Source organism: Somniosus microcephalus, unplaced genomic scaffold (assembly GCF_052327205.1).
Source record: "Somniosus microcephalus isolate GS21.2 unplaced genomic scaffold, FLI_Smic_1.0 unresolved_chr1, whole genome shotgun sequence".
In the NCBI taxonomy this organism is placed as follows: Eukaryota; Metazoa; Chordata; class Chondrichthyes; order Squaliformes; family Somniosidae; genus Somniosus; species Somniosus microcephalus.
Window position 1 is genome coordinate 70,243,789 of NW_028225179.1, and position 23,607 is coordinate 70,267,395.

The following is a 23,607-nucleotide window of genomic DNA, read 5'->3' on the forward strand; positions in this document are numbered from 1 at the left end:
GAACAGGAAGGACTAGACTGTGTAAATGTAACAGGACTGACTAGACTGGGTCAATGCAACAGGGCAGACTAGACTGGGTCAATGGAACAGGACAGACTTGACTGGGTTAATGGAACAGGACAGACTAGACTGGTTCAATGGAACAGGACAGACTAGAATGTGTCAAAGGAACAGGACAAACTAGACTGGGTCAATGGAACAGGACAGACTAGACTGGGTTAATGGAACAGGGCGGACTACACTGGGTCAAAGGAACAGGAAGGACTAGACTGGGTAAATGGAACAGGACAGAGTAGTCTGGGTAAATTGAACAGGACAGACTAGTCTAGGTCAATGGAACAGGACGGACTAGACTGGGTCAATGGAACAGGAAGGACTAGATTGGCTCAATGGAACAGGACAGACTAGACGGGGTTAATGGAACAGGACAGACCAGACTGGGACAATGGAACAGGCAGACTACAGTGGGTCAAAGGAACAGGACAGACTAGACTGGGTCAATGGACAGGACAGACCTGACTGGTTCAATGCAACAGGACAGACTAGACTGCTTCAATGGAACAGCACTGATTGATGGGGTTAATGGAACAGAACAGGATAGACTGGGACAATGGAACAGGATGGACTTGACTGGGTAAATGGAACAGGACAGACTAGACTGGGTCAATGCAACAGTACAGACTAGACTGCTTCAATGGAACAGCACTGATTGATGGGGTTAATGGAACAGGACAGGCTAGACTGGGTCAATGGAACAGGATGGACTTGACTGGGTAAATGGAACAGGACAGACTAGACTGGGTCAATGGACAGGACAGACCTGACTGGTTCAATGCAACAGTACAGACTAGACTGCTTCAATGGAACAGCACTGATTGATGGGGTTAATGGAACAGGACAGGCTAGACTGGGTCAATGGAACAGGATGGACTTGACTGGGTAAATGGAACAGGACAGACTAGACTGGGTCAATGGAACTGGGCAGAATAGACTGGGTCAATGGAAAAGACAGACTTGGCTGGGTAAATGTAACAGGACGGACTAGACTGGGTCAATGGAACAGGACAGACTAGACTGGGTCAAAGGAACAGGACAGGCTAGACTGGGTCAATGGAACAGGAGAGACTAGACTGAGTCAAAGGAACAGAACAGACTAGACTGGTTCAATGGAACAGGTCACAATAGATTGGGTCAGTGGAACAATACGGACTAGACTGGGTCAATGGAACAGGATGGACTAGACTTGGTCAATGGAACAGGACGGACTAGACTTGGTCATTGGAACAGGACAGACTAGACTGAGTCAATGGAACAGAATGGACTAGACTGGGTCAATGCAACAGTCAAGACTAGTCTGGGTAAATTGAACAGGACAGACTAATCCAGGTCAATGGAACAGGACGGACCAGACTGGTTCAATGAAAGAGGACAGGCTAGATTGGGTTAATGGAACAGGGTGGACTAGACTGGTTCAATGGAACAGGAAGGACTAGACTGTGTAAATGTAACAGGACTGACTAGACTGGGTCAATGCAACAGGGCAGACTAGACTGGGTCAATGGAACAGGACAGACTTGACTGGGTTAATGGAACAGGACAGACTAGACTGGTTCAATGGAACAGGACAGACTAGAATGTGTCAAAGGAACAGGACAAACTAGACTGGGTCAATGGAACAGGACAGACTAGACTGGGTTAATGGAACAGGGCGGACTACACTGGGTCAAAGGAACAGGAAGGACTAGACTGGGTAAATGGAACAGGACAGAGTAGTCTGGGTAAATTGAACAGGACAGACTAGTCTAGGTCAATGGAACAGGACGGACTAGACTGGGTCAATGGAACAGGAAGGACTAGATTGGCTCAATGGAACAGGACAGACTAGACGGGGTTAATGGAACAGGACAGACCAGACTGGGACAATGGAACAGGCAGACTACAGTGGGTCAAAGGAACAGGACAGACTAGACTGGGTCAATGGACAGGACAGACCTGACTGGTTCAATGCAACAGGACAGACTAGACTGCTTCAATGGAACAGCACTGATTGATGGGGTTAATGGAACAGAACAGGATAGACTGGGACAATGGAACAGGATGGACTTGACTGGGTAAATGGAACAGGACAGACTAGACTGGGTCAATGGAACTGGGCAAAATAGACTGGGTCAATGGAAAAGGACAGATTTGGCTTGGTAAATGTAACAGGGCGGACTAGACTGGGTCAATGGAACAGGACAGACTAGACTGGGTCAAAGGAACAGGACAGACTAGACTGGGTCAATGGAACAGGACAGACTAGACTGAGTCAAAGGAACAGGACAGACTAGACTGGGCCAATGGAGCAGGACAGACTAGACTGGGTCAATGGAACAGGATGGAATAGACTGGGCCAATGGAAAAGGACGGACTAGACTGGGTCAATGGAACAGAATGGACGAGACTGGGTCAATGCAACAGTCAAGACTAGTCTGGGTAAATTGAACAGGACAGACTAATCCAGGTCAATGGAACAGGACGGACCAGACAGGTTCAATGAAACAGGACAGGCTAGACTGGGTTAATGGAACAGGGCGGACTAGACTGGGTAAATGGAACAGGACAGACTAGACTGGGTCAATGCAACAGGGCAGACTAGACTGGGTCAATGGAACAGGACAGACTAGACTGGGTCAATGGAACAGGACAGACTAGACTGGGTCAATGCAACAGGGCAGACTAAACTGGGTCAATGCAACAGGGCAGACTAGACTGGGTCAATGCAACAGGGCAGACTAGACTGGGTCAAAGGAACAGGGCAGACTAGACTGGGTCAATGGAACAGGACAGACTTCACTGGGTCAATGGAACAGGACAGACTAGACTGGTTCAATGGAACAGGACAGACTAGAATGTGTCAAAGGAACAGGACAGACTAGACTGGGTCAATGGAACAGGACAGACTAGACTGGGTTAATGGAACAGGGCGGACTACACTGGGTCAAAGGAACAGGAAGGACTAGACTGGGTAAATGGAACAGGACAGACTAGGCTGGGTCAAAGGAACAGGACAGACTAGTCTGGATAAATTGAACAGCACAGACTAATTTAGGTCAATGGAACAGGACAGACTAGACTGGCTCAAAGGAACAGGACAGACTAGACTGGGTCAAAGGAACAGGACAGACTAGACTGGGTCAAAGGAACAGAGCAGACTAGACTGGGTCAATGGAACAGGACAGACTTGGCTGGGTCAATGGAACAGGACAGACTAGACTGGGTCAAAGGAACAGGACAGACTAGACTGGGTCAATGGAACAGGACAGACTAGACTGGGTCAATGGAACAGGACAGACTAGACGGGGTTAATGGAACAGGACAGACTAGACTGGGTCAATGGAACAGGACAGACTAGACGGGGTTAATGGAACAGGACAGACTAGACTGGGTCAAAGGAACAGGACAGACTAGACTGGGTCAATGGAACAGGACAGACTAGACTGGGTCAATGGAACAGGACAGACTAGACTGGGTTAATGGAACCGGATGGACTAGATTGGGTCAATGGAACAGGACAGGCTAGACTGGCTCAAAGGAACAGGACAGATTAGACTGGGTCAAAGGAACAGGACAGACTAGACTGGGTCAATGGAACAGGATGGCCTAGACTGGGTAAATGGAACAGGACATACTAGACTGGGTCAATGGAACAGGGCAGACTAGACTGGGTCAATGGAACAGGACAGACTAGACTGGGTCAATGGAACAGGACAGACTAGACTGGGTCAATGGAACAGGACAGACTAGACGGGGTTAATGGAACAGGACAGACTAGACTGGGTCAATGGAACAGGACAGACTAGACGGGGTTAATGGAACAGGACAGACTAGACTGGGTCAAAGGAACAGGACAGACTAGACTGGGTCAATGGAACAGGACAGACTAGACTGGGTCAATGGAACAGGACAGACTAGACTGGGACAATGGAACAGGACAGACTAGACTGGGTCAATGGAACAGGATGAACTAGACTGGGTCAATGGAACAGGACGGACTAAACTTTGTCAATTGAACAGGATGGACTGGACTGGGTTAATGGAACAGGACAGACGAGAAAGGATCAATGGAACACGACGGACTAGACTGGGTCAATGGAACAGGACAGACGAGACTGGATCATTGTAACACGACGGACTAGATGGGGTTAATGGAACAGGACGGACTAGACGGGGTTAAAGGTACAGGACAGAATAGACTGGATTAATGGAACAGGACAGACTAGACAGGGTCAATGGATCAGGATCGACTAAACTGGGTCAATGGAACAGGACAGACTCGATTGGGTCAAAGGAACAGGACATTCTAGACTGGATCATTGGAACAGGACGGACTAGACGGGGTTAATGGAACAGGACGGACTAGACCGGGTCAATGGTACAGGACAGATTAGACTGTGTTAATGGAACAGGACAGACTCGACTGGGTCAATGGAACAGGACAGACTAGACTGGGCCAATGGAACAGGACAGACGAGAAAGGATCAATGGAACACGACGGACTAGACTGGGTCAATGGAACAGGACAGACGAGACTGGATCATTGGAACAGGACGGACTAGATGGGGTTAATGGAACAGGACGGACTAGACCAGGTCAATGGTACAGGACAGAATAGACTGTGTTAATGGAACAGGACAGACTCGACTGGGTCAATGGAACAGGACAGACTAGACTGGGTCAATGGAACAGGACGGACTACACTGGGTCAATGAAACAGGACAGACTAGACTGGGTCAATCGAACAGGACAAACTAGACTGGTTCTATGGAACAGGTCACACTAGACTGGGTTAGTGGAACAATACGGACTAGACTGGGTCAATGAAACAGGACGGACTAGACTGGGTCAATGCAACAGGGCAGACTAGACTGGGTCAAAGGAACAGGGCAGACTAGACTGGGTCAATGGAACAGGACAGACTTCACTGGGTCAATGGAACAGGACAGACTAGACTGGTTCAATGGAACAGGACAGACTAGAATGTGTCAAAGGAACAGGACAGACTAGACTGGGTCAATGGAACAGGACAGACTAGACTGGGTTAATGGAACAGGGCGGACTACACTGGGTCAAAGGAACAGGAAGGACTAGACTGGGTAAATGGAACAGGACAGACTAGGCTGGGTCAAAGGAACAGGACAGACTAGTCTGGATAAATTGAACAGCACAGACTAATTTAGGTCAATGGAACAGGACAGACTAGACTGGCTCAAAGGAACAGGACAGACTAGACTGGGTCAAAGGAACAGGACAGACTAGACTGGGTCAAAGGAACAGAGCAGACTAGACTGGGTCAATGGAACAGGACAGACTTGGCTGGGTCAATGGAACAGGACAGACTAGACTGGGTCAAAGGAACAGGACAGACTAGACTGGGTCAATGGAACAGGACAGACTAGACTGGGTCAATGGAACAGGACAGACTAGACGGGGTTAATGGAACAGGACAGACTAGACTGGGTCAATGGAACAGGACAGACTAGACGGGGTTAATGGAACAGGACAGACTAGACTGGGTCAAAGGAACAGGACAGACTAGACTGGGTCAATGGAACAGGACAGACTAGACTGGGTCAATGGAACAGGACAGACTAGACTGGGTTAATGGAACCGGATGGACTAGATTGGGTCAATGGAACAGGACAGGCTAGACTGGCTCAAAGGAACAGGACAGATTAGACTGGGTCAAAGGAACAGGACAGACTAGACTGGGTCAATGGAACAGGATGGCCTAGACTGGGTAAATGGAACAGGACATACTAGACTGGGTCAATGGAACAGGGCAGACTAGACTGGGTCAATGGAACAGGACAGACTAGACTGGGTCAATGGAACAGGACAGACTAGACTGGGTCAATGGAACAGGACAGACTAGACGGGGTTAATGGAACAGGACAGACTAGACTGGGTCAATGGAACAGGACAGACTAGACGGGGTTAATGGAACAGGACAGACTAGACTGGGTCAAAGGAACAGGACAGACTAGACTGGGTCAATGGAACAGGACAGACTAGACTGGGTCAATGGAACAGGACAGACTAGACTGGGACAATGGAACAGGACAGACTAGACTGGGTCAATGGAACAGGATGAACTAGACTGGGTCAATGGAACAGGACGGACTAAACTTTGTCAATTGAACAGGATGGACTGGACTGGGTTAATGGAACAGGACAGACGAGAAAGGATCAATGGAACACGACGGACTAGACTGGGTCAATGGAACAGGACAGACGAGACTGGATCATTGTAACACGACGGACTAGATGGGGTTAATGGAACAGGACGGACTAGACGGGGTTAAAGGTACAGGACAGAATAGACTGGATTAATGGAACAGGACAGACTAGACAGGGTCAATGGATCAGGATCGACTAAACTGGGTCAATGGAACAGGACAGACTCGATTGGGTCAAAGGAACAGGACATTCTAGACTGGATCATTGGAACAGGACGGACTAGACGGGGTTAATGGAACAGGACGGACTAGACCGGGTCAATGGTACAGGACAGATTAGACTGTGTTAATGGAACAGGACAGACTCGACTGGGTCAATGGAACAGGACAGACTAGACTGGGCCAATGGAACAGGACAGACGAGAAAGGATCAATGGAACACGACGGACTAGACTGGGTCAATGGAACAGGACAGACGAGACTGGATCATTGGAACAGGACGGACTAGATGGGGTTAATGGAACAGGACGGACTAGACCAGGTCAATGGTACAGGACAGAATAGACTGTGTTAATGGAACAGGACAGACTCGACTGGGTCAATGGAACAGGACAGACTAGACTGGGTCAATGGAACAGGACGGACTACACTGGGTCAATGAAACAGGACAGACTAGACTGGGTCAATCGAACAGGACAAACTAGACTGGTTCTATGGAACAGGTCACACTAGACTGGGTTAGTGGAACAATACGGACTAGACTGGGTCAATGAAACAGGACGGACTAGACTTGGTCAATGGAACAGGACGGACTAGACTTGATCAAAGGAACAGGAAAGACTAGACTGGGGCAATGGAACAGGACAGACTAGACTGGGACAATGGAACAGGACAGACTAGACTGGGTCAATGGAACAGGATGGACTAGACTGGGTCAATAGAACAGGACGGACTAAACTTTGTCAATTGAACAGGACGGACTAGACTGGGTCAATGGAACAGGACGGACTCGACTGGGTCAATAGAACAGGATGGACTGGACTGGGTTAATGGAACAGGACAGATGAGACTGGATCAATGGAACAGGACGGACAGGACTGGGTTAATGGAACAGAACAGACTAGACAGGGTTAATGGAACAGGACAGACTGGACTGGGAAAATGGAACAGGACAGACTAGACTGGGTCAAAGGAACAGGACAGACTAGACTGGGTCAATGGAACAGGACAGACTAGACTGGGACAATGGAACAAGACAGACTAGACTGGGTCAATGGAACAGGACAGACTAAACTTTGTCAATTGAACAGGATGGACTGGACTGGGTTACTGGAACAGGATGGACTGGACTGGGTCAATGGAACAGGACAGACGAGAATGGATCAATGGAACAGGATGGACTAGACTGGGTCAATGGAACAGGACAGACGAGACTGGATCAATGGAACAGGACGGACTAGACTGGGTGAATGGAACAGGATGGACTAGACTGGGTCAATGGAACAGGACGGACTAGATGGGGTTAATGGAACAGGACGGACTAGACGGGGCTAAAGGTACAGGACAGAATAGACTGGATTAATGGAACAGGACAGACTAGACAGGGTCAATGGATCAGGATCGACTAAACTGGGTCAATGGAACAGGACAGACTCGACTGGGTCAATGGAACAGGACAGACTAGACTGGGTCAATGGAACAGGACAGACTCGACTGGGTCAATGGAACAGCTCACACTAGACTGTGTCAGTGGAACAATACGGACTAGACTGGGTCAAAGAAACAGGAAAGACTAGACTGGGCCAATGGAACAGGACAGACTAGACTGGGTTAATGGAACCGGATGGACTAGATTGGGTCAATGGAACAGGACAGACTAGACTGGCTCAAAGGAACAGGACAGATTAGACTGGGTCAAAGGAACAGGACAGACTAGACTGGGTCAATGGAACAGGATGGCCTAGACTGGGTAAATGGAACAGGACATACTAGACTGGGTCAATGGAAGAGGACAGACTAGACTGGGTCAATGGAACAGGATGAACTAGACTGGGTCAATGGAACAGGACGGACTAAACTTTGTCAATTGAACAGGATGGACTGGACTGGGTTAATGGAACAGGACAGACGAGAATGGATCAATGGAACACGACGGACTAGACTGGGTCAATGGAACAGGACAGACGAGACTGGATCATTGTAACACGACGGACTAGATGGGGTTAATGGAACAGGACGGACTAGACGGGGTTAAAGGTACAGGACAGAATAGACTGGATTAATGGAACAGGACAGACTAGACAGGGTCAATGGATCAGGATCGACTAAACTGGGTCAATGGAACAGGACAGAGTCGATTGGGTCAAAGGAACAGGACAGTCTAGACTGGATCATTGGAACAGGACGGACTAGATGGGGTTAATGGAACAGGACGGACTAGACCAGGTCAATGGTACAGGACAGAATAGACTGTGTTAATGGAACAGGACAGACTCGACTGGGTCAATGGAACAGGACAGACTAGACTGGGTCAATGGAACAGGACAGACTACACTGGGTCAATGGAACAGGAAAGACTAGACTGGGTCAATCGAACAGGACAAACTAGACTGGTTCAATGGAACAGGTCACATTAGACTGGGTTAGTGGAACAATACGGACTAGACTTGGTCAATGGAACAGGACGGACTAGACTTGATCAAAGGAACAGGAAAGACTAGACTGGGCCAATGGAACAGGACAGACTAGACTGGGACAATGGAACAGGACAGACTAGACTGGGTCAATGGAACAGGACAGACTAGACTGGGACAATGGAACAGGACAGACTAGACTGGGTCAATGGAACAGGATGGACTAAACTTTGTCAATTGAACAGGACGGACTAGACTGGGTCAATGGAACAGGACGGACTCGACTGGGTCAATAGAACAGGATGGACTGGACTGGGTTAATGGAACAGGACAGATGAGACTGGATCAATGGAACAGGACGGACAGGACTGGGTTAATGGAACAGAACAGACTAGACGGGGTTAATGGAACAGGACAGACTGGACTGGGAAAATGGAACAGGACAGACTAGACTGGGTCAAAGGAACAGGACAGACTAGACTGGGTCAATGGAACAGGACAGACTAGACTGGGTCAATGGAACAGGACAGACTAGACTGGGACAATGGAACAAGACAGACTAGACTGTGTCAATGGAACAGGATGGACTAGACTGGGTCAATGGAACAGGACAGACTAGACTGGGACAATGGAACAAGACAGACTAGACTGTGTCAATGGAACAGGATGGACTAGACTGGGTCAATGGAACAGGACAGACTAAACTTTGTCAATTGAACAGGACAGACTAGACTGTGTCAATGGAACAGGATGGACTGGACTGGGTTAATAGAACAGGACAGACGAGACTGGATCAATGGAACAGGACGGACTGGACTGGGCCAATGGAACAGGATGGACTAGACTGGGTGAATGGAACAGGATGGATTAGACTGGGTCAATGGAACAGGACAGACTAGACTGGGACAATGGAACAGGACAGACTAGACTGGGTCAATGGAACAGGATGAACTAGACTGGGTCAATGGAACAGGACGGACTAAACTTTGTCAATTGAACAGGATGGACTGGACTGGGTTAATGGAACAGGACAGACGAGAAAGGATCAATGGAACACGACGGACTAGACTGGGTCAATGGAACAGGACAGACGAGACTGGATCATTGTAACACGACGGACTAGATGGGGTTAATGGAACAGGACGGACTAGACGGGGTTAAAGGTACAGGACAGAATAGACTGGATTAATGGAACAGGACAGACTAGACAGGGTCAATGGATCAGGATCGACTAAACTGGGTCAATGGAACAGGACAGACTCGATTGGGTCAAAGGAACAGGACATTCTAGACTGGATCATTGGAACAGGACGGACTAGACGGGGTTAATGGAACAGGACGGACTAGACCGGGTCAATGGTACAGGACAGAATAGACTGTGTTAATGGAACAGGACAGACTCGACTGGGTCAATGGAACAGGACAGACTAGACTGGGTCAATGGAACAGGACAGACTAGACTGGGTCAATGGAACAGGACAAACTAGACTGGTTCAATGGAACAGCTCACACTAGACTGTGTCAGTGGAACAATACGGACTAGACTGGGTCAAAGAAACAGGACTGACTAGACTTGGTCAAAGGAACAGGAAAGACTAGACTGAGTCAATGGAACAGGACAGACTAGACTGGGTCAATGGAACAGGACAGACTAGACTGGGTCAATGGAACAGGACAGACTAGACTGGGTCAATGAAACAGGACAGACTAGACTGGGTCAATGAAACAGGACAGACTAGACTGGGTTAATGGAACCAGATGGACTAGATTGGGTCAATGGAACAGGACAGGCTAGACTGGCTCAAAGGAACAGGACAGATTAGACTGGGTCAAAGGAACAGGACAGACTAGACTGGGTCAATGGAACAGGATGGCCTAGACTGGGTAAATGGAGCAGGACATACTAGACTGGGTCAATGGAACAGGGCAGACTAGACTGGGTCAATGGAACAGGACAGACTAGACTGGGTCAATGGAACAGGACAGACTTGGCTGGGTAAATGTAACAGGGCGGACTAGATTGGGTCAAAGGAACAGGACAGACTAGACTGGGTCAATGGAACAGGACAGACTAGACTGAGTCAAAGGAACAGGACAGACTAGACTGGGCCAATGGAACAGGACAGACTAGACTGAGTCAAAGGAACAGGACAGACTAGACTGGGCCAATGGAGCAGGACAGACTAGACTGGGTCAATGGAACAGGATGGAATAGACTGGGTCAAAGGAACAGGACAGACTAGACTGGGTCAATGGAACAGGACAGACTAGACTGAGTCAAAGGAACAGGACAGACTAGACTGGGCCAATGGAGCAGGACAGACTAGACTGGGTCAATGGAACAGGATGGAATAGACTGGGCCAATGGAAAAGGACGGACTAGACTGGGTCAATGGAACAGAATGGACGAGACTGGGTCAATGCAACAGTCAAGACTAGTCTGGGTAAATTGAACAGGACAGACTAATCCAGGTCAATGGAACAGGACGGACCAGACTGGTTCAATGAAACAGGACAGGCTAGACTGGGTTAATGGAACAGGGCGGACTAGACTGGGTAAATGGAACAGGACAGACTAGACTGGGTCAATGCAACAGGGCAGACTAGACTGGGTCAATGGAACAGGACAGACTAGACTGGGTCAATGGAACAGGACAGACTAGACTGGGTCAATGCAACAGGGCAGACTAAACTGGGTCAATGCATCAGGGCAGACTAGACTGGGTCAATGCAACAGGGCAGACTAGACTGGGTCAAAGGAACAGGGCAGACTAGACTGGGTCAATGGAACAGGACAGACTTCACTGGGTCAATGGAACAGGACAGACTAGACTGGTTCAATGGAACAGGACAGACTAGAATGTGTCAAAGGAACAGGACAGACTAGACTGGGTCAATGGAACAGGACAGACTAGACTGGGTTAATGGAACAGGGCGGACTACACTGGGTCAAAGGAACAGGAAGGACTAGACTGGGTAAATGGAACAGGACAGACTAGACTGGGTCAAAGGAACAGGACAGACTAGTCTGGGTAAATTGAACAGGACAGACTAATCTAGGTCAATGGAACAGGACAGACTAGACTGGCTCAAAGGAACAGGACAGACTAGACTGGGTCAAAGGAACAGGACAGACTAGACTGGGTCAAAGGAACAGAGCAGACTAGACTGGGTCAATGGAACAGGACAGACTTGGCTGGGTCAATGGAACAGGACAGACTAGACTGGGTCAAAGGAACAGGACAGACTAGACTGGGTCAATGGAACAGGACAGACTAGACTGGGTCAATGGAACAGGACAGACTAGACGGGGTTAATGGAACAGGACAGACTAGACTGGGTCAATGGAACAGGACAGACTAGACGGGGTTAATGGAACAGGACAGACTAGACGGGGTTAATGGAACAGGACAGACTAGACTGGGTCAAAGGAACAGGACAGACTAGACTGGGTCAATGGAACAGGACAGACTAGACTGGGTCAATGGAACAGGACAGACTAGACGGGGTTAATGGAACAGGACAGACTAGACTGGGTCAAAGGAACAGGACAGACTAGACTGGGTCAATGGAACAGGACAGACTAGACTGGGTCAATGGAACAGGACAGACTAGACTGGGTCAATGGAACAGGATGGACTAGACTGGGTGAATGGAACAGGATGGACTAGACTGGGTCAATGGAACAGGACGGACTAGATGGGATTAATGGAACAGGACGGACTAGACGGGGTTAAAGGTACAGGACAGAATAGACTGGATTAATGGAACAGGACAGACTAGACATGGTCAATGGATCAGGATCGACTAAACTGGGTCAATGGAACAGGACAGACTCGATTGGGTCAAAGGAACAGGACATTCTAGACTGGATCATTGGAACAGGACGGACTAGACGGGGTTAATGGAACCCGACGGACTAGACCGGGTCAATGGTACAGGACAGAATAGACTATGTTAATGGAACAGGACAGACTCGACTGGGTCAATGGAACAGGACAGACTAGACTGGGTCAATGGAACAGGACAGACTACACTGGGTCAATGGAACAGGACAGACTAGACTGGGTCAATCGAACAGGACAAACTAGACTGGTTCAATGGAACAGCTCACACTAGACTGTGTCAGTGGAACAATACGGACTAGACTGGGTCAATGAAACAGGACTGACGAGACTTGGTCAATGGAACAGGACGGACTAGACTGGGCCAATGGAACAGGACAGACTAGACTGGGTCAATGAAACAGGACAGACTAGACTGGGTTAATGGAACCGGATGGACTAGATTGGGTCAATGGAACAGGACAGGCTAGACTGGCTCAAAGGAACAGGACAGATTAGACTGGGTCAAAGGAACAGGACAGACTAGACTGGGTCAATGGAACAGGATGGCCTAGACTGGGTAAATGGAACAGGACATACTAGACTGGGTCAATGGAACAGGGCAGACTAGATTGGGTCAATGGAACAGGACAGACTAGACTGGGTCAATGGAACAGGACAGACTAGACTGGGTCAATGGAACAGGACAGACTAGACTGGGTCAATGGAACAGGACAGACTAGACTGGGTCAATGGAACAGGACAGACTAGACGGGGTTAATGGAACAGGACAGACTAGACTGGGTCAATGGAACAGGACAGACTAGACGGGGTTAATGGAACAGGACAGACTAGACTGGGTCAAAGGAACAGGACAGACTAGACTGGGTCAATGGAACAGGACAGACTAGACTGGGTCAATGGAACAGGACAGACTAGACTGGGACAATGGAACAGGACAGACTAGACTGGGTCAATGGAACAGGATGAACTAGACTGGGTCAATGGAACAGGACGGACTAAACTTTGTCAATTGAACAGGATGGACTGGACTGGGTTAATGGAACAGGACAGACGAGAATGGATCAATGGAACACGACGGACTAGACTGGGTCAATGGAACAGGACAGACGAGACTGGATCATTGTAACACGACGGACTAGATGGGGTTAATGGAACAGGACGGACTAGACGGGGTTAAAGGTACAGGACAGAATAGACTGGATTAATGGAACAGGACAGACTAGACAGGGTCAATGGATCAGGATCGACTAAACTGGGTCAATGGAACAGGACAGAGTCGATTGGGTCAAAGGAACAGGACAGTCGAGACTGGATCATTGGAACAGGACGGACTAGATGGGGTTAATGGAACAGGACGGACTAGACCGGGTCAATGGTACAGGACAGAATAGACTGTGTTAATGGAACAGGACAGACTCGACTGGGTCAATGGAACAGGACAGACTAGACTGGGTCAATGGAACAGGACAGACTACACTGGGTCAATGGAACAGGAAAGACTAGACTGGGTCAATCGAACAGGACAAACTAGACTGGTTCAATGGAACAGGTCACATTAGACTGGGTTAGTGGAACAATACGGACTAGACTGGGTCAAAGAAACAGGACTGACTAGACTTGATCAAAGGAACAGGAAAGACTAGACTGGGCCAATGGAACAGGACAGACTAGACTGGGACAATGGAACAGGACAGACTAGACTGGGTCAATGGAACAGGATGGACTAGACTGGGTCAATAGAACAGGACGGACTAAACTTTGTCAATTGAACAGGACGGACTAGACTGGGTCAATGGAACAGGACGGACTCGACTGGGTCAATAGAACAGGATGGACTGGACTGGGTTAATGGAACAGGACAGATGAGACTGGATCAATGGAACAGGACGGACAGGACTGGGTTAATGGAACAGAACAGACTAGACGGGGTTAATGGAACAGGACAGACTGGACTGGGAAAATGGAACAGGACAGACTAGACTGGGTCAAAGGAACAGGACAGACTAGACTGGGTCAATGGAACAGGACAGACTAGACTGGGTCAATGGAACAGGACAGACTAGACTGGGACAATGGAACAGGACAGACTAGACTGAGTCAATGGAACAGGACAGACTAAGCTTTGTCAATTGAACAGGATGGACTGGACTGGGTTAATAGAACAGGACAGACTAGAATGGATCAATGGAACAGGATGGACTAGACTGGGTCAATGGAACAGGACAGACGAGACTGGATCAATGGAACAGGACGGACTGGACTGGGCCAATGGAACAGGATGGACTAGACTGGGTGAATGGAATAGGATGGACTAGACTGGGTCAATGGAACAGGACGGACTAGATGGGGTTAATGGAACAGGACGGACTAGACGGGGCTAAAGGTACAGGACAGAATAGACTGGATTAATGGAACAGGACAGACTAGACAGGGTCAATGGATCAGGATCGACTAAACTGGGTCAATGGAACAGGACAGACTCGATTGGGTCAAAGGAACAGGACATTCTAGACTGGATCATTGGAACAGGACGGACTAGACGGGGTTAATGGAACAGGACGGACTAGACCAGGTCAATGGTACAGGACAGAATAGACTGTGTTAATGGAACAGGACAGACTCGACTGGGTCAATGGAACAGGACAGACTACACTGGGTCAATGGAACAGGACAGACTAGACTGGGTCAATGGAACAGGACAGACTAGACTGGGTCAATGGAACAGGACAGACTACACTGGGTCAATGGAACAGGACAGACTAGACTGGGTCAATGGAACAGGACAGACTAGACTGGGTCAATGGAACAGGACAGACTACACTGGGTCAATGGAACAGGACAGACGAGACTGGGTCAATGGAACAGGACGGACTGGACTGGGTCAATGGAACAGGACAGACGAGACTGGGTCAATCAAACAGGACAAACTAGACTGGGTCAATGAAACAGGACTGACTAGACTTGGTCAATGGAACAGGACGGACTAGACTTGGTCAAAGGAACAGGAAAGACTAGACTGGGCCAATGGAACAGGACAGACTAGACTGGGTCAATGAAACAGGACAGACTAGACTGGGTTAATGGAACCGGATGGACTAGATTGGGTCAATGGAACAGGACAGGCTAGACTGGCTCAAAGGAACAGGACAGATTAGACTGGGTCAAAGGAACAGGACAGACTAGACTGGGTCAATGGAACAGGATGGCCTAGACTGGGTAAATGGAGCAGGACATACTAGACTGGGTCAATGGAACAGGGCAGACTAGACTGGGTCAATGGAACAGGACAGACTAGACTGGGTCAATGGAACAGGACAGACTAGACTGGGTCAATGGAACAGGACAGACTAGATGGGGTTAATGGAACAGGACAGACTAGACTGGCTCAATGGAACAGGACAGACTAGACGGGGTTAATGGAACAGGACAGACTAGACTGGGTCAAAGGAACAGGACAGACTAGACTGGGTCAATGGAACAGGACAGACTAGACTGGGTCAATGGAACAGGACAGACTAGACTGGGACAATGGAACAGGACAGACTAGACTGGGTCAATGGAACAGGATGAACTAGACTGGGTCAATGGAACAGGACGGACTAAACTTTGTCAATTGAACAGGATGGACTGGACTGGGTTAATGGAACAGGACAGACGAGAATGGATCAATGGAACACGACGGACTAGACTGGGTCAATGGAACAGGACAGACGAGACTGGATCATTGTAACACGACGGACAAGATGGGGTTAATGGAACAGGACGGACTAGACGGGGTTAAAGGTACAGGACAGAATAGGCTGGATTAATGGAACAGGACAGACTAGACAGGGTCAATGGATCAGGATCGACTAAACTGGGTCAATGGAACGGGACAGAGTCGATTGGGTCAAAGGAACAGGACAGTCTAGACTGGATCATTGGAACAGGACGGACTAGATGGGGTTAATGGAACAGGACGGACTAGAGCAGGTCAATGGTACAGGACAGAATAGACTGTGTTAATGGAACAGGACAGACTCGACTGGGTCAATGGAACAGGACAGACTAGACTGGGTCAATGGAACAGGACAGACTACACTGGGTCAATGGAACAGGAAAGACTAGACTGGGTCAATCGAACAGGACAAACTAGACTGGTTCAAAGGAACAGGACGGACTAGACTTGATCAAAGGAACAGGAAAGACTAGACTGGGCCAATGGAACAGGACAGACTAGACTGGGTCAATGGAACAGGACAGACTAGACTGGGTCAATGGAACAGGACAGACTAGACTGGGTCAATGGAACATGATGGACTAGACTGGGTCAATAGAACAGGACGGACTAAACTTTGTCAATTGAACAGGACGGACTAGACTGGGTCAATGGAACAGGACGGACTAGACTGGGTCAATAGAACAGGATGGACTGGACTGGTTTAATGGAACAGGACAGATGAGACTGGATCAATGGAACAGGACGGACAGGACTGGGTTAATGGAACAGAACAGACTCGACGGGGTTAATGGAACAGGACAGACTGGACTGGGAAAATGGAACAGGACAGACTAGACTGGGTCAATGGAACAGGACAGACTAGACTGGGTCAATGGAACAGGACAGACTAGACTGGGTCAATGGAACAGGACAGACTAGACTGGGACAATGGAACAGGACAGACTAGACTGGGTCAATGGAACAGGACAGACTAGACTGGGTCAATGGAACAGGACAGACTAGACTGGGTCAATGGAACAGGACAGACTAGACTGTGTCAATGGAACAGGATGGACTAGACTGGGTCAATGGAACAGGACAGACGAGAATGGATCAATGGAACAGGACGGACTAGACTGGGTCAATGGAACAGGATGGACTAGACTGGATCAATGGAACAGGACGGACTGGACTGGGTCAATGGAACAGGATGGACTAGACTGGGTCAATGGAACAGGATGGACTGGATGGGGTTAATGGAACAGGACGGACTAGACTGGGTGAATGGAACAGGACGGACAAGATGGGGTTAATGGAACAGGACGGACTAGACGGGGTTAAAGGTACAGGACAGAATAGACTGGATTAATGGAACAGGACAGACTAGACAGGGTCAATGGATCAGGATCGACTAAACTGGGTCAATGGAACAGGACAGACTCGATTGGGTCAAAGGAACAGGACATTCTAGACTGGATCATTGGAACAGGACGGACTAGACGGGGTTAATGGAACAGGACGGACTAGACCGGGTCAATGGTACAGGACAGAATAGACTGTGTTAATGGAACAGGACAGACTCGACTGGGTCAATGGAACAGGACAGACTAGACTGGGCCAATGGAACAGGACAGACTAGACTGGGTTAATGGAACCGGATGGACTAGATTGGGTCAATGAAACAGGACAGACTAGACTGGGTTAATGGAACAGGACAGACTAGACTGGGTCAATGAAACAGGACAGACTAGACTGGGTTAATGGAACCGGATGGACTAGATTGGGTCAATGGAACAGGACAGGCTAGACTGGCTCAAAGGAACAGGACAGATTAGACTGGGTCAAAGGAACAGGACAGACTAGACTGGGTCAATGGAACAGGATGGCCTAGACTGGGTAAATGGAACAGGACATACTAGACTGTGTCAATGGAACAGGACAGACTTGGTTGGGTCAATGGAACATGACGGACTCGACTGGGTCAATGGAACAGCACAGACTAGACTGGGTCAATGGGATAGGGCAGACTAGACTGGGTCAATCGAACAGGGCAAACTTGACTGGTTCAATGGATCAGGTCACACTAGACTGGGTCAGTGGAACAATACGGACTAGACAGGGTCATTGGAACAGGACGGTCTAGACTTGGTCAATGGAACTGAATGGACTAGACTGGGTCAATGCAACAGATGAGACTAGTCTGGGTAAATTGAACAGGACAGACTAATCTAGGTCAATGGAACAGGATGGACAAGATTGGGTCAATGGGAACAGAAAGATTAGTTTGGGTTAATGGAACAGGATGGGCTCGACTGGGTCAATGAAACAGGACAAACTAGACTTGGTCAATGGAACAGGAAAGACTAGACAGGGCCAATGGAACAGGATGGACTAGACTGGGTTAATGGAACAGGACAGACTAGACTGGGTCAATGAAACAGGACAGACTAGACTGGGTTAATGGAACAGGACAGATTAGACTGGGTTAATGGAACAGGACAGACTAGACTGGGTTAATGGAACAGGACAGACTAGACTGGGTTAATGGAACAGGACAGACTAGACTGGGCCAATGGAACAGGATGGACTAGACTTGGTCAATGGAACAGGACGGACTAGACTTGGTCAATGGAACAGGACGGACTAGACTTGGTCAATGGAACAGGATGGACTAGACTGGGTCAATGAAACAGGACAGACTAGACTGGGTTAATGGAACAGGACGGACTAGACTTGGTCAATGGAACAGGAAAGACTAGACTGGGTCAATGGAACAGGACGGACTAGACTTGGTCAATGGAACAGGACGGACTAGACTTGGTCAATGGAACAGGACGGACTAGACTTGGTCAATGGAACAGGACGGACTAGACTTGGTCAATGGAACAGGAAAGACTAGACTGGGCCAATGGAACAGGATGGACTAGACTGGGTCAATGAAACAGGACAGACTAGACTGGGTTAATGGAACAGGACGGACTAGACTTGGTCAATGGAACAGGATGGACTAGACTGGGTCAATGAAACAGGACAGACTAGACTGGGTTAATGGAACAGGACGGACTAGACTTGGTCAATGGAACAGGACGGACTAGACTTGGTCAATGGAACAGGACGGACTAGACTTGGTCAATGGAACAGGACGGACTAGACTTGGTCAATGGAACAGGAAAGACTAGACTGGGCCAATGGAACAGGATGGACTAGACTGGGTCAATGAAACAGGACAGACTAGACTGGGTTAATGGAACAGGACGGACTAGACTTGGTCAATGGAACAGGAAAGACTAGACTGGGCCAATGGAACAGGATGGACTAGACTTGGTCAATGGAACAGGACGGACTAGACTGGGCCAATGGAACAGGACGGACTAGACTTGGTCAATGGAACAGGACGGACTAGACTTGGTCAATGGAACAGGACGGACTAGACTGGGCCAATGGAACAGGACGGACTAGACTTGGTCAATGGAACAGGACGGACTAGACTGGGCCAATGGAACAGGACGGACTAGACTTGGTCAATGGAACAGGAAAGACTAGACTGGGCCAATGGAACAGGATGGACTAGACTGGGTAAATGGAACAGGACAGACTTGGCTTGGTCAATGGAACATGACGGACTAGACTCGTTCAATGGAACAGGACAGACAAGACGCGGTTAATGGAACAGGACAGACTGGACTGGTAAAATGTAACAGGACAGACTAGTGTGGGTCAAAGGAACAGGACAGACTAGACTGTGTCAATGGAACAGGACAGCCTAGACTGTGTCAATGGAACAGGACAGCCTAGACTGGGTCAATGGCACAGGACAGACTAGACTGTGTCAATGGAACAGGACAGCCTAGACTGGGTCAATGGCACAGGACAGACTAGACTGGGACAATGGAACAGGACAAACTAGACTGGTTCAATGGAACAGGACAGACTAGACTGGGTCAATGGAACAGGACAAACTAGACTGGTTCAATGGAACAGGTCACACTAGAATGGGTCAGTGGAACAATACGGACTAGACTGGGTCAATGGAAGAGGATGGACTAGACTTGGTCAATGGAACAGGACAGACTAGACTGGGTCAATGGAACAGGACGGACTAGACTGGGTCAATGTAACAGGATGGACTAGACTTGGTCAATGGAACAGAACGGACTAGACTGGGTCAATGGAACAGGACGGACTAGACTGGGTCAATGGAACAGGACGGACTAGACTGGGTCAATGTAACAGGATGGACTAGACTTGGTCAATGGAACAGGACAGACTAGACTGGGTCAATGGAACAGGACAGACTAGACTGGGTCAATGGAACAGGATGGACTAGACTGGGTGAATGGAACAGGATGGACTAGACTGGGTCAATGGAACAGGACGGACTAGATGGGATTAATGGAACAGGACGGACTAGACGGGGTTAAAGGTACAGGACAGAATAGACTGGATTAATGGAACAGGACAGACTAGACAGGGTCAATGGATCAGGATCGACTAAACTGGGTCAATGGAACAGGACAGACTCGATTGGGTCAAAGGAACAGGACATTCTAGACTGGATCATTGGAACAGGACGGACTAGACGGGGTTAATGGAACAGGACGGACTAGACCGGGTCAATGGTACAGGACAGAATAGACTGTGTTAATGGAACAGGACAGACTCGACTGGGTCAATGGAACAGGACAGACTAGACTGGGTCAATGGAACAGGACAGACTACACTGGGTCAATGGAACAGGACAGACTAGACTGGGTCAATCGAACAGGACAAACTAGACTGGTTCAATGGAACAGCTCACACTAGACTGTGTCAGTGGAACAATACGGACTAGACTGGGTCAATGAAACAGGACTGACGAGACTTGGTCAATGGAACAGGACGGACTAGATGGGATTAATGGAACAGGACAGACTAGACTGGGTCAATGAAACAGGACAGACTAGACTGGGTTAATGGAACCGGATGGACTAGATTGGGTCAATGGAACAGGACAGGCTAGACTGGCTCAAAGGAACAGGACAGATTAGACTGGGTCAAAGGAACAGGACAGACTAGACTGGGTCAATGGAACAGGATGGCCTAGACTGGGTAAATGGAACAGGACATACTAGACTGGGTCAAAGGAACAGGACAGACTAGACTGGGTCAATGGAACAGGATGGCCTAGACTGGGTCAATGGAACAGGACAGACTAGACTGGGTCAATGGAACAGGACAGACTAGACTGGGTCAATGGAACAGGACAGACTAGACTGGGTCAATGGAACAGGACAGACTAGACTGGGTCAATGGAACAGGACAGACTAGACGGGGTTAATGGAACAGGACAGACTAGACTGGGTCAATGGAACAGGACAGACTAGACGGGGTTAATGGAACAGGACAGACTAGACTGGGTCAAAGGAACAGGACAGACTAGACTGGGTCAATGGAACAGGACAGACTAGACTGGGTCAATGGAACAGGACAGACTAGACTGGGACAATGGAACAGGACAGACTAGACTGGGTCAATGGAACAGGATGAACTAGACTGGGTCAATGGAACAGGACGGACTAAACTTTGTCAATTGAACAGGATGGACTGGACTGGGTTAATGGAACAGGACAGACGAGAATGGATCAATGGAACACGACGGACTAGACTGGGTCAATGGAACAGGACAGACGAGACTGGATCATTGTAACACGACGGACTAGATGGGGTTAATGGAACAGGACGGACTAGACGGGGTTAAAGGTACAGGACAGAATAGACTGGATTAATGGAACAGGACAGACTAGACAGGGTCAATGGATCAGGATCGACTAAACTGGGTCAATGGAACAGGACAGAGTCGATTGGGTCAAAGGAACAGGACAGTCGAGACTGGATCATTGGAACAGGACGGACTAGATGGGGTTAATGGAACAGGACGGACTAGACCGGGTCAATGGTACAGGACAGAATAGACTGTGTTAATGGAACAGGACAGACTCGACTGGGTCAATGGAACAGGACAGACTAGACTGGGTCAATGGAACAGGACAGACTACACTGGGTCAATGGAACAGGAAAGACTAGACTGGGTCAATCGAACAGGACAAACTAGACTGGTTCAATGGAACAGGTCACATTAGACTGGGTTAGTGGAACAATACGGACTAGACTGGGTCAAAGAAACAGGACTGACTAGACTTGATCAAAGGAACAGGAAAGACTAGACTGGGCCAATGGAACAGGACAGACTAGACTGGGACAATGGAACAGGACAGACTAGACTGGGTCAATGGAACAGGATGGACTAGACTGGGTCAATAGAACAGGACGGACTAAACTTTGTCAATTGAACAGGACGGACTAGACTGGGTCAATGGAACAGGACGGACTCGACTGGGTCAATAGAACAGGATGGACTGGACTGGGTTAATGGAACAGGACAGATGAGACTGGATCAATGGAACAGGACGGACAGGACTGGGTTAATGGAACAGAACAGACTAGACGGGGTTAATGGAACAGGACAGACTGGACTGGGAAAATGGAACAGGACAGACTAGACTGGGTCAAAGGAACAGGACAGACTAGACTGGGTCAATGGAACAGGACAGACTAGACTGGGTCAATGGAACAGGACAGACTAGACTGGGACAATGGAACAGGACAGACTAGACTGAGTCAATGGAACAGGACAGACTAAGCTTTGTCAATTGAACAGGATGGACTGGACTGGGTTAATAGAACAGGACAGACTAGAATGGATCAATGGAACAGGATGGACTAGACTGGGTCAATGGAACAGGACAGACGAGACTGGATCAATGGAACAGGACGGACTGGACTGGGCCAATGGAACAGGATGGACTAGACTGGGTGAATGGAATAGGATGGACTAGACTGGGTCAATGGAACAGGACGGACTAGATGGGGTTAATGGAACAGGACGGACTAGACGGGGCTAAAGGTACAGGACAGAATAGACTGGATTAATGGAACAGGACAGACTAGACAGGGTCAATGGATCAGGATCGACTAAACTGGGTCAATGGAACAGGACAGACTCGATTGGGTCAAAGGAACAGGACATTCTAGACTGGATCATTGGAACAGGACGGACTAGACGGGGTTAATGGAACAGGACGGACTAGACCAGGTCAATGGTACAGGACAGAATAGACTGTGTTAATGGAACAGGACAGACTCGACTGGGTCAATGGAACAGGACAGAC